The sequence below is a fragment of the Pseudophryne corroboree genome, chromosome 7 (genome assembly GCF_028390025.1).
Source record: "Pseudophryne corroboree isolate aPseCor3 chromosome 7, aPseCor3.hap2, whole genome shotgun sequence".
Lineage (NCBI taxonomy): Eukaryota > Metazoa > Chordata > Amphibia > Anura > Myobatrachidae > Pseudophryne > Pseudophryne corroboree.
Window position 1 is genome coordinate 447,696,316 of NC_086450.1, and position 11,000 is coordinate 447,707,315.

The 11,000-nt window shown below is 47.3% G+C and overlaps 1 long non-coding RNA gene across 1 annotated transcript; it reads left to right on the forward strand.

Moving 5' to 3' along the window:
• Nucleotides 1-1,124: 1,124 nt before the first annotated feature.
• LOC134943851 (uncharacterized) lies at nt 1,125-2,453 on the forward strand. Its single transcript, XR_010181789.1, has 3 exons — nt 1,125-1,179; nt 1,255-1,467; nt 2,084-2,453. It is a non-coding gene; the product is annotated as an uncharacterized LOC134943851 (long non-coding RNA).
• Nucleotides 2,454-11,000: the final 8,547 nt, after the last annotated feature.

Genomic DNA, 11,000 nt, shown 5'->3' on the forward strand with positions numbered 1-11,000 from the left:
AGGTCAGTGTGGTGGCGGAGGTTAGTGAGGTGGAGGCTGGTAGTGAGGTGGAGGCTGGTAGTGAGGTGGAGGCTGGTAGTGAGGTGGAGGGGGGTAGTGAGAGGGAGGAGGTTAGTGAGGAGGAGGAGGAGGGGGTGCCTGTTGCTGGATTTTCCAGTGATAGTGATGGTGTTGTGGCTCCGCAGCCACGCACCACTACCAAGACTGGCAGGAATATAAAGTTCAGCTATGCTGAAAACATGGCGTTGGTACGTGAGCTGATGAAGCACCATCGCCAATTGTTTGGTCAGGATGCTGCCAGGGTGTCCTCCCGCAGGAAGTCTGCCCTGTGGGGGCAAGTTATACTTGCTGTAAATAGTGAGGGTGTGGTGAGGCGGACAGAGGACACGTGCCGCAAGCGATTTTACGATATTAAGCGGCGTGTCAAGGCCAAGATGGCCAAAGAGTCCAAATCTGCACGTAGAACCGGAGGTGGGCCACCTTTACGTGTAAGCTATCGGGACTGGGAGGAGCCTGTGCGGGCATTGATTCCTGGCGAGGTGGTGTCTGCTACTCATGTCCGGGATTCGGACCGACCCACGCAGGATGGTAAGTTTGTTTTGTATTATTGTTCTTAAAATGTGTGTTCAATTTCTTTAATGTAATTTTTAAAGTTTTAAGGATGTTTTTTTTGGCAAAAAACAGATTGCATGCCTATGCTCCCTTAAGGTGTGTTTGTTTTTTGAATGTGTTTTTTTGCTCCTTTTTTTTTTTTTTTTTTTTTGGTGCAATTTTTTGCGATAATGCTTGAACATGTGTGTTTGTTTTAAATCCTCAAAATGTATTTGTTTTAAGTAAAAACTTAAAAGCGGGGCAATTTTTAAAACATTAAATTTTTTTAAAATTGACAAGTACTGAATCTCTGCAATATCTGAGTCCAAAATCTTTTAGGTATAAACTTTATTGTGTGCCACATCAAGTACATTTTGATATTCAACTAAAAATCATGAATATAGAAGCTCTTAAGCTTATTTTTTTTTTGGAAACCAAACCAAATAGATGCTTACAGTACATTAATGGTTTTCACTGGTTCATTTGACAAAAAACATGGTAATAATGTTGGGGTCACTTTTTCCACAGTCACACAGACCAGCCGCCCAGACAGGCCTCAGACCAGTCAGGATGATGGTGGTATTGCAGGTAAGTCTTCACTGTAGTCACATATTCTGAAAACACATAGAAGTACAAAATATTAATGCTAATTTTTGCACCTAGGTTCTGCTTCTGGAAGCCGACCTCCTGTAAGGCGCCCATCACAGGGCTTGGGCCACTTACCCAGGAGGCCAACTAAGACACGGCGTCTTGGCTCTGATTCTGCACCTCCATCATCCCCACCCAGGCGAAGACTATCGGCAGTGTCACCCCAGCCACCACTGGCACTATTGGCGAGTTCGCAGAGTGATGAGCCCAGATCACCTCAGTTATCTGGTGAGTAAAAACATAAATTAAACACATAAGCAATAATATACACAGTACACTTAAGATGTTGTTAGTTGGTTTGGAGTTTACATGTTTTCCTCAACAAGCAATGTGATGTAACGTCTTCAATTGCTCAAGGTGCTTTATTAAAAATAGATAAGGTCTTAGTGGATGGTCTAGACAACCTATTTGTATGAAAAGAACAGATTTGAGTATACATTAAGCACACACACGTTCACATTTTTCAAAAATATGAAGACAAATAAATTTTGGCCAAAAAAAAAAAAACTATTACAGTGTTCACACATCGCCCCTGTCCAGTATGTAGATGGCTTACTTGCTCAGCTCCTCTGGACTATACAGGTAAGTAGTCTATATCGTGGTGAGGGGAGGGAATCTAACAGTGTAATGTTGTGGAGGGAAGTTAGTTAGGTGAGGAATATGCTAATTTGCCAATGTTTGCGCCTGTGTTGTTTTTTTTACCAAAAAATGTTATCAATTTTTTAAGTTGCAAAAAACAAGAGCTACTAATGCAAAAATGTCGTTCTAGGAATGTAATAATGTGTTGCATTAGCCTTGACAAATTCTAAAAATTACAACATTGCATGTTGCCTACCCCATACAGAGCACAACTTGATGTCCGCCGAGGACCAGCAGGGACCAGAACAACAGCCATCCTTCACACTGCAATTAACAGCTGTGGATCCAAGCATGCCAATCCAGTTGCAGGATATACCCCAACCATCCAGCAGTCCACAACTGGCACAAGCTCCGCCCCCAAGCCAAATTCCGGACGATTTTTGGGCAAGTTGGACAAGCCAACAGGCCCAAAGCAATGCCACCCTGACCCAACATACACAACACCTTGCCAGTCTGCCCCATCATCTACCGCGTCTTAGTCGCAACTCGGGCAGACTAATAGTACAAGTAGGGAGAATGGCTACCTCTATGGAGCAAATTAGGGCAGAAAACAGCCAAATGAATGCTAATTTATCCCGCATTATAGATGAACAACAGCGACATCAGCAGGCACTAGTTCAGATAATTCAACACAATCAAGTGGTGAATGAGGCCTTATCCAGGATTGTAGCCAGCCACACTGCTACAAACACTCAGCTGATTGCCAGTTTAAATAATCTGAGCAGCAATATTGCTATGATGGGTGCTCAGCAAGTTACCTCCAGCTCGGGAACCACGACCCCTGTTCAAACGCCAGTAACCTCCCCTGTCCGGCGTTCATCAAGAGCACGTGCCAGTGAGCCAGCACCCAGCACACACAAAAGAAAAAAATAACATAAAACTTTTTGTGCAAATAAATTAAAGAATTTGTTAAAAAAACACATTCCTGTGTCCGTCTCCAAAATTTAAGAAGCTGGTCTGTATGTATGTAGTTATGTTTTTCAAGGGTAATGACTGTAAATGTTTTGTTAGCATCAACTAAGCACAATGGACACACCACTATAAGCAACAAACAGTAAGTAACAGAACACACAATAGAAAGTAGAGCAAAGTGTTTAGTGAAGGATAATTACAGCATAATAAAACTTACCTGTAAAATATCGCAGGATCACTTCTTGACGTACCTGCCTCCCTACAATTGTACTCACACTGTCACCAGATGTATCTAACTCCTCTGCTTGCTGACTGCTTTCTCCCTCACCATGTGCCAGATGTTGCCTTAAACACAGATTATGGAGAAAACAGCAGCAGAACACAATTCGAGTCACCTTTGAGGGACTATACAACAAAAGGCCACCAGATTTATCAAGACACCGAAAACGTGACTTCAGCACCCCAAAACATCTTTCTATCACATTCCGCGTAGCCTTATGTGCATGATTATAACTGTGTTCAGCAGGAGAATCAGGTACGGACAATGGAGTAAGGAGCCAAGAGTAGCAGCCGTAACCCCCATCACCTGAAAAACATATATAGTCAACATTAGGACATATGTTAGATTATTCTCTCACCTCCTCCAAAATCTAGGCTGTGGTTAAAAGACATACACACATAACATTTTCAACATACCCAACAGCCAGCCATCAGGCATTTGTCCCTCCTCAAATTTATCGAAGAGCGATGACTGACTGAGGATGAAGGAGTCATGGCAGGCACCAGGGTAACCTGCAACAACACTCATAATTTTTAAGTTTGCATCACAGACCACCTGGACATTAGTTGATTGATCCATATGCCTATTAGTATATATATACTGGCGGCCCTTAGGTGATCTCAGCTGAACGTGTGTGCAATCTATGGCCCCCAGCACATTGGGCATGCCAGCAAGCTCATAGAAAGCTACCCTGACAGCACTCCACTCCGACTCCTCAGTAGGGAAGCAGATTGAGGCTTTAATGTGTGGCTCCAACACATCCAAAACCTGAGTGGACATTAAATAAGCTAAGGTGAGTGTCATGTTAGGTATTCTCTACAATACTGTGGTGTTTCAACTTACACAAGCAACACTTAGCCATAACCGCATATGTATTTTTAGACTCACCTGCATCAAAGATTTTGAAAAGGTGGGCTGTGAGATCCCAATGACGTCGCCTGCCACAGCCTGGAAGCTCCCAGTAGCCATAAAGTGTAACACAGCCAGGAGTTTGTGTAGGCCTGAGACAGAGCGAGAGCGTGCTGTCTCAGGGTCTATGCCCAGTTTGACAAGGTCATACAGGTGAAAAATGTTGTTTCTATTTAGGCGGAACATCTGTATGACCCTATCATCGGACAATGCATTTAGGTTTAAACGACCTCTAAAAAAACGAGGCTGGCGCAGCCTCCGCGGTACCTGGACAACCTGTTGGCCATGTTCACTTACCTGGTCCTGATTCCTGGAATTCTCATGGAGCAGTCTAACGTATCCCACAGCCAACAAAAATCCATTGCCACACACCACAGCCGCCATTTCAGAGTGAGAGAAGTTCAGAATGTGCCTGAAACACTTTTATAGGGCCAAAAAAACAGGTGTGAGTAATGGATAATTCAGTTCACATGTAAACGCGGTTTTCAAAGGCTGGCGCGTTTTTTTTTAGGAAAAAAATGCGATTCGTAATTTTTCGCGGCCGCGAAACCATTTTCGCGGCAGCAAATACAATTACGAATGGTTAGTAAATGACCGAGATTCACATCTAAACAGGCGTAATTTGACCGATGGTGTATTCATTCGTAATTTTTCACTTGGACAAGAAAAAAAATACGAATGGCCTCATCACTGCCGTGATTACTGTTTAGTAAATGACCGAGATGCCACTTAGAACAAAAAACGCCATCACGGTCAAAATCGGGAGCTTAGTAAATATACCCCTATGGGAAGCAAAAAAGATACACCTTGGGAACAGTAGGTGACCCTCAACCATCCCGCCCACTTCCTATTGCTATAAATGGGATGATGAGTATAATGCTGCAAGTCATGAGTCCATGCGGAGGGGGTGGGGCTAATATGACGTGATTCTATGAGAACTATGTAGTTTTGGACCTGCCACCGCTCGATAGACACATGATTCTTTGCATCATGACACAAAGGAGCGGGGGGCTCATGACAAGCACCCCCAGGTCCCGCCCCCATAAGCTGCATCAAAATGAATGTCGGAAAGTATATACATAATGATACAAACATCCTTTTAGGCTAATTGGGGAATTATGGGCAGGAAACTATAGCCCCCAGGAACCATTTAAGCCCTTGGTCTCAGTATTAGCCAACCATGTCCAGGCCATAGTTTTTAAACTCTCTCTCTGGCAGTGAGTCTCATTTCCCTAGCCTCCCATCCATCTGTCTCAACCAGGCACTAGGCCTCAGCCAACCCCAAGCACCAGGCCTCCTCAGCCAGCCTCAAGCACAAGGCCTCAGCCAACCCCAGGCATTAGGACTCAATATGGCACTAGGCTTCTGGTAACCTGAGGCACTATACCTCAGTTTGCCCTAGGCACTAGTCCCCAGCCAGCTCAATGCACTATACCTAAGTCAGATCCAGGCATGAGGCCTTCACCATCTACAGGCACTATGTATCCACAAGCTCCAGGTGCTAGGTCACATCCCCCAGACTACATTAGACCATGGCCCACTAGTCCCAGTTTTATACCACATAAGTAGGACCCGTGGCCTGAGTAGGCCCCCCAGTACTAATGCTCCTACCGATATAGGTGTCAGGATGCACGGTCAGCATCGGTGTTCTAAGCGCTTACCACTGACACTGTGAGTGCAGCAGGGGGGGGGGGGGGGGGGAGGCCGTAGGGTACTGTGAGAACATGGCTTCAGCATCTGGCAGACTGCAGTGATCTCCCTGGATGGTCAACGCTGTCTGGAGTCCAGTGGTGTTGGGCCGGCACGCCCAACACCACTGGACTCCAGACAGCGTTGACCTCTGCATGGGCGCCACCATCTTTCCTCTAGTCACATGATGGCAGGGGCCAATGAGAAACTATCTTCACTGACACTCCCTGTTGTTTCCTGATCAGGTATAAAGGGAGGTACTTTGCATGCACCCGGGGCCTGTGCATCTAGTTACAATGTCAGTGTGACAAGTGAACCTGCATTTCGTCTCCTGTGCAGCGCTACCAGGTCCAGTTATAATCTTCAGCCGGTAACCAGTCCGGTCCAGCTTTATTCTTCAGCTGGTAATCAGCCAGTCCAGTTATAATTTTCAGCCGGTAACCAGTCTGTGTTCAGCTTTATTCTTCAGCCGGTAACCAGTCCGGTCCAGCTTTATTCTTCAGCTGGTAACCTGTCAGGGCCAGCTTTATTCTTCACCCGGTAATCAGTCCGGTCCAGCTTTATTCTTCAGCCGGTAATCAGTTCGGTCCAGCTTTATTCTTCAGCCAGTAACCAGTCCGGTCCATCTTTATTCTTCAGCCGGTAACCAGTCCGGTCCATCTTTATTCTTCACCCGGTAACCAGTCCGGTCCAACTATTCTTCAGCCCGTAATCAGTCCAGTACAGAACCATTCAGTCGTCCACTACCAGAAGCCCATACCAAAGGCAGTTCTCACTGCTACCCAAATCTCAAGCTAAAAAATAAGATTTTACTTACCGGTAAATCTATTTCTCGTAGTCCGTAGTGGATGCTGGGGACTCCGTAAGGACCATGGGGAATAGACGGGCTTCGCAAGAGACAGGGCACTTTAAGAAAGAATTAGGATACTGGTGTGCACTGGCTCCTCCCTCTATGTCCCTCCTCCAGACCTCAGTTAAGGAAACTGTGCCCGGAAGAGCTGACAGTACAAGGAAAGGATTTTGGAATCCAGGGTAAGACTCATACCAGCCACACCAATCACACCGTATAACTCGTGATAAACTTACCCAGTTAACAGTATGAACAACAACAGAGCATCAGATAACCCTGATGCAACCATAACATAACCCTTATTTAAGCAATAACTATATACAAGTATTGCAGAAGAAGTCCGCACTTGGGACGGGCGCCCAGCATCCACTACGGACTACGAGAAATAGATTTACCGGTAAGTAAAATCTTATTTTCTCTAACGTCCTAGTGGATGCTGGGGACTCCGTAAGGACCATGGGGATTATACCAAAGCTCCCAAACGGGCGGGAGAGTGCGGATGACTCTGCAGCACCGAATGAGCAAACACAAGGTCCTCCTCAGCCAGGGTATCAAACTTGTAGAACTTTGCAAAAGTGTTTGAACCTGACCAAGTAGCCGCTCGGCAAAGCTGTAATGCCGAGACCCCTCGGGCAGCCGCCCAAGAAGAGCCCACCTTCCTTGTGGAGAGGGCTTTTACTGATTTTGGAAGCGGCAATCCAGCCGCAGAATGAGCCTGCTGAATCGTGTTACAGATCCAGCGAGCAATAGTTTGCTTTGAAGCAGGAGCACCCAGCTTGTTAGATGCATACAGGATAAACAGCGACTCAGATTTCCTGACTCTAGCCGTTCTGGCTACATAAACCTTCAAAGCCCTGACTACATCTAGTAACTCGGAATCCTCCAAGTCACGAGTAGCCACAGGCACCACAATAGGTTGGTTCATATGAAAAGATGACACCACTTTTGGCAGAAATTGCGGACGAGTCCGCAATTCTGCCCTGTCCATATGGAAAACCAGATAGGGGCTTTTATGTGACAAAGCCGCCAATTCTGACACACGCCTAGCCGAAGCCAAGGCTAATAGCATGACCACCTTCCACGTGAGATATTTTAACTCCACGGTTTTAAGTGGCTCAAACCAGTGTGATTTCAGGAAACTCAACACCACGTTAAGATCCCAAGGTGCCACTGGAGGCACAAACGGGGGCTGAATATGCAGCACTCCCTTTACAAACGTCTGAACTTCAGGAAGAGAAGCCAGTTCTTTTTGAAAGAAAATGGATAGGGCCGAAATCTGGACCTTAATGGACCCCAATTTTAGGCCCAAAGTCACTCCCGACTGTAGGAAGTGAAGGAAACGACCCAGCTGGAATTCCTCTGTAGGGGCATTCCTAGCCTCACACCAAGCAACATATTTTCTCCATATACGGTGATAATGTTTAGCCGTTACGTCCTTCCTAGCCTTTATCAGCGTAGGAATAACCTCATCCGGAATGCCTTTTTCTGCTAGGATCCGGCGTTCAACCGCCATGCAGTCAAACGCAGCCGCGGTAAGTCTTGGAACAGACAGGGCCCCTGTTGCAACAGATCCTGTCTTAGAGGCAGAGGCCATGGGTCCTCTGTGAGCATTTCTTGCAGCTCTGGATACCAAGTCCTTCTTGGCCAATCCGGAACAATCAGTATTGTTCTCACTCCTCTTTTTCTTATGATTCTCAGCACCTTGGGTATGAGAGGAAGAGGAGGAAACACATAAACCGACTGGAACACCCACGGTGTCACTAGTGCGTCTACAGCTATCGCCTGAGGGTCTCTTGACCTGGCGCAATACCTCTGTAGCTTTTTGTTGAGGCGGGATGCCATCATGTCCACCTGTGGCAGTTCCCATCGCCTTGCAATCTGCGTGAAGACTTCCTGATGAAGTCCCCACTCTCCCGGGATGGAGGTCGTGCCTGCTGAGGAAGTCTGCTTCCCAGTTGCCCACTCCCGGAATGAACACTGCGGACAGTGCTCGTACATGATTCTCCGCCCATCGAAGAATTCTGGTGGCTTCCGCCATCGCCACCCTGCTCCTTGTGCCGCCTTGGCGGTTTACATGAGCCACTGCGGTGATGTTGTCTGCTTGAATCAGCACCGATTGGTTGCGAAGCAGGGTCTCCGCTTGACTTGTATATGGCCCTTAGTTCCAGGATATTGATGTGAAGGCAAGTCTCCTGACTTGACCACAGACCCTGGAAATTTCTTCCCTGTGTGACTGCCCCCCACCCTCGGAGGCTTGCATCCGTGGTCACCAGGACCCAGTCCTGAATGAGGAATCTGCGGCCCTCGAGAAGGTGAGCACTCTGCAGCCACCACAGGAGAGACACCCTGGCCCTGGGGGATAGGGTGATCAGCCGATGCATCTGTAGATGCGATCCAGACCACTTGTCCAACAGATCCCATTGAAAGGTCCTCGCATGGAACCTGCCGAAGGGAATGGCCTCGTATGACGCCACCATCTTTCCCAGGACTCGCGTGCAGTGATGCACCGACACCTGTTTTTGTTTTAAGAGGTCTCTGACCAGTGTCATGAGTTCCTGAGCCTTCTCCGTCGGGAGAAAAACCTTCTTCTGGTCTGTGCCCAGAATCATGCCCAGGAAGGGCAGACACGTCGTAGGAAAAAGCTGCGACTTTGGAATATTCAGAATCCAGCCGTGCTGTTGTAACACTTCCCGAAAGCGTGCTACGCTGATCAGCAACTGCTCTCTGGACCTCGCCTTTATGAGGAGATCGTCCAAGTATGGGATAATTGTGACTCCTTGCTTTCGCAGGAGCACCATCATTTCTGCCATTACCTTGGTAAATATTCTCGGTGCCGTGGACAGACCAAACGGCAACGTCTGGAATTGGTAATGACAATCCTGTACCACAAATCTGAGGTACTCCTGATGAGGTGGATAAATGGGGACATGAAGGTAAGCATCCCTTATGTCCAGAGACACCATAAAATCCCCCTCCTCCAGGCTTGCGATGACCGCTCTGAGCGATTCCATCTTGAACTTGAACCTTTTCAGGTATATGTTCAGGGATTTTAAATTCAATATGGATCTGACCGAACCGTCCGGTTTCGGTACCACAAACATTGTCGAATAGTAACCCCTTCCCTGTTGAAAGAGGGGAACCTTTACCACCACCTGCTGGAGATACAATTTGTGAATTGCAGCTAACACTATTTCCCTCTCTATGGGGGAAGCTGGCAGAGCCGATTTGAGGTAACGGTGAGGGGGCATCACTTCGAATTCCAGCTTGTATCCCTGAGACACAATCTCTATAGCCCAGGGATCCACCTGTGAGTGAACCCACCTGTGGCTGAAATTTCGGAGACGCGCCCCCACCGGGCCTGGCTCCGCCTGTGGAGCCCCAGCGTCATGCAGTGGATTTAGTGGAAGCCGGGGAAGACTTCTGTTCCTGGGAACTAGCTGTATTGTGCAGCTTCTTTCCTCTACCCCTGCCTCTGGCAAGAAAGTACGCACCTCGGACTGTCTTGCCTTTTTGTGATCGAAAGGACTGCATTTGGTAATACGGTGCTTTCTTAGGTTGTGAGGGAATATATGGCAACAAATTTGACTTTCCAGCCGTAGCTGTGGAGACCAGGTCCGAGAGACCGTCCCCAAACAATTCCTCACCCTTGTAAGGTAAAACCTCCATGTGCCTTTTTGAGTCGGCATCGCCTGTCCATTGCCGAGTCCACAGGACCCTTCTGGCAGAAATCGACATTGCATTTATTCTAGAGCCCAGTAGGCTAATGTCTCTTTGGGCATCTCTCATATATAGGACAGCATCTTTTATATGCCCCAGGGTCAGTACTATAGTATCCTTGTCCAAGGTATCAAATTCCTCAGATAAGGTATCTGTCCATGCTGCTACAGCACTACACATCCAGGCCGACGCAATTGCCGGCCTTAGTAGGGTACCTGAATGTGTATAAATGGACTTCAGGATACCCTCCTGCTTTCTATCCGCAGCATCTTTTAGGGTAGCCGTATCCTGTGACGGCAGGGCTACCCTCTTGGATAAGCGTGTTAAAGCTTTGTCTACCCTAGGGGAGGCTTCCCAGCGTAACCTGTCCGTTGGCGGGAAAGGATACGCCATAAGCATCCGTTTGGAAATCTGCAGTTTTCTATCTGGAGATTCCCAAGCCTTTTCACATAACTCATTTAACTCATGTGAAGGGGGAAAGGTCACCTCTTGCCTTTTTTCCCCATACATATAAACCCTCTTGTCAGGGACTGGCGTTTCCTCTGTGATGTGTAACACATCTTTCATTGCTATAATCATGTAGCGGGTGGCTTTAGCCATTTTAGGCTGCAACTTTGCATCATCGCCATCGACACTGGAGTCAGAATCCGTGTCGATATCTGTGTCAACAATTTGGGATAGTGGGCGCTTCTGAGACCCTGATGGCCTCTGCGCTGTAGGATCAGGCATGGGTTGAGACCCTGACTGTCCCAAGGCTTCAGCTTT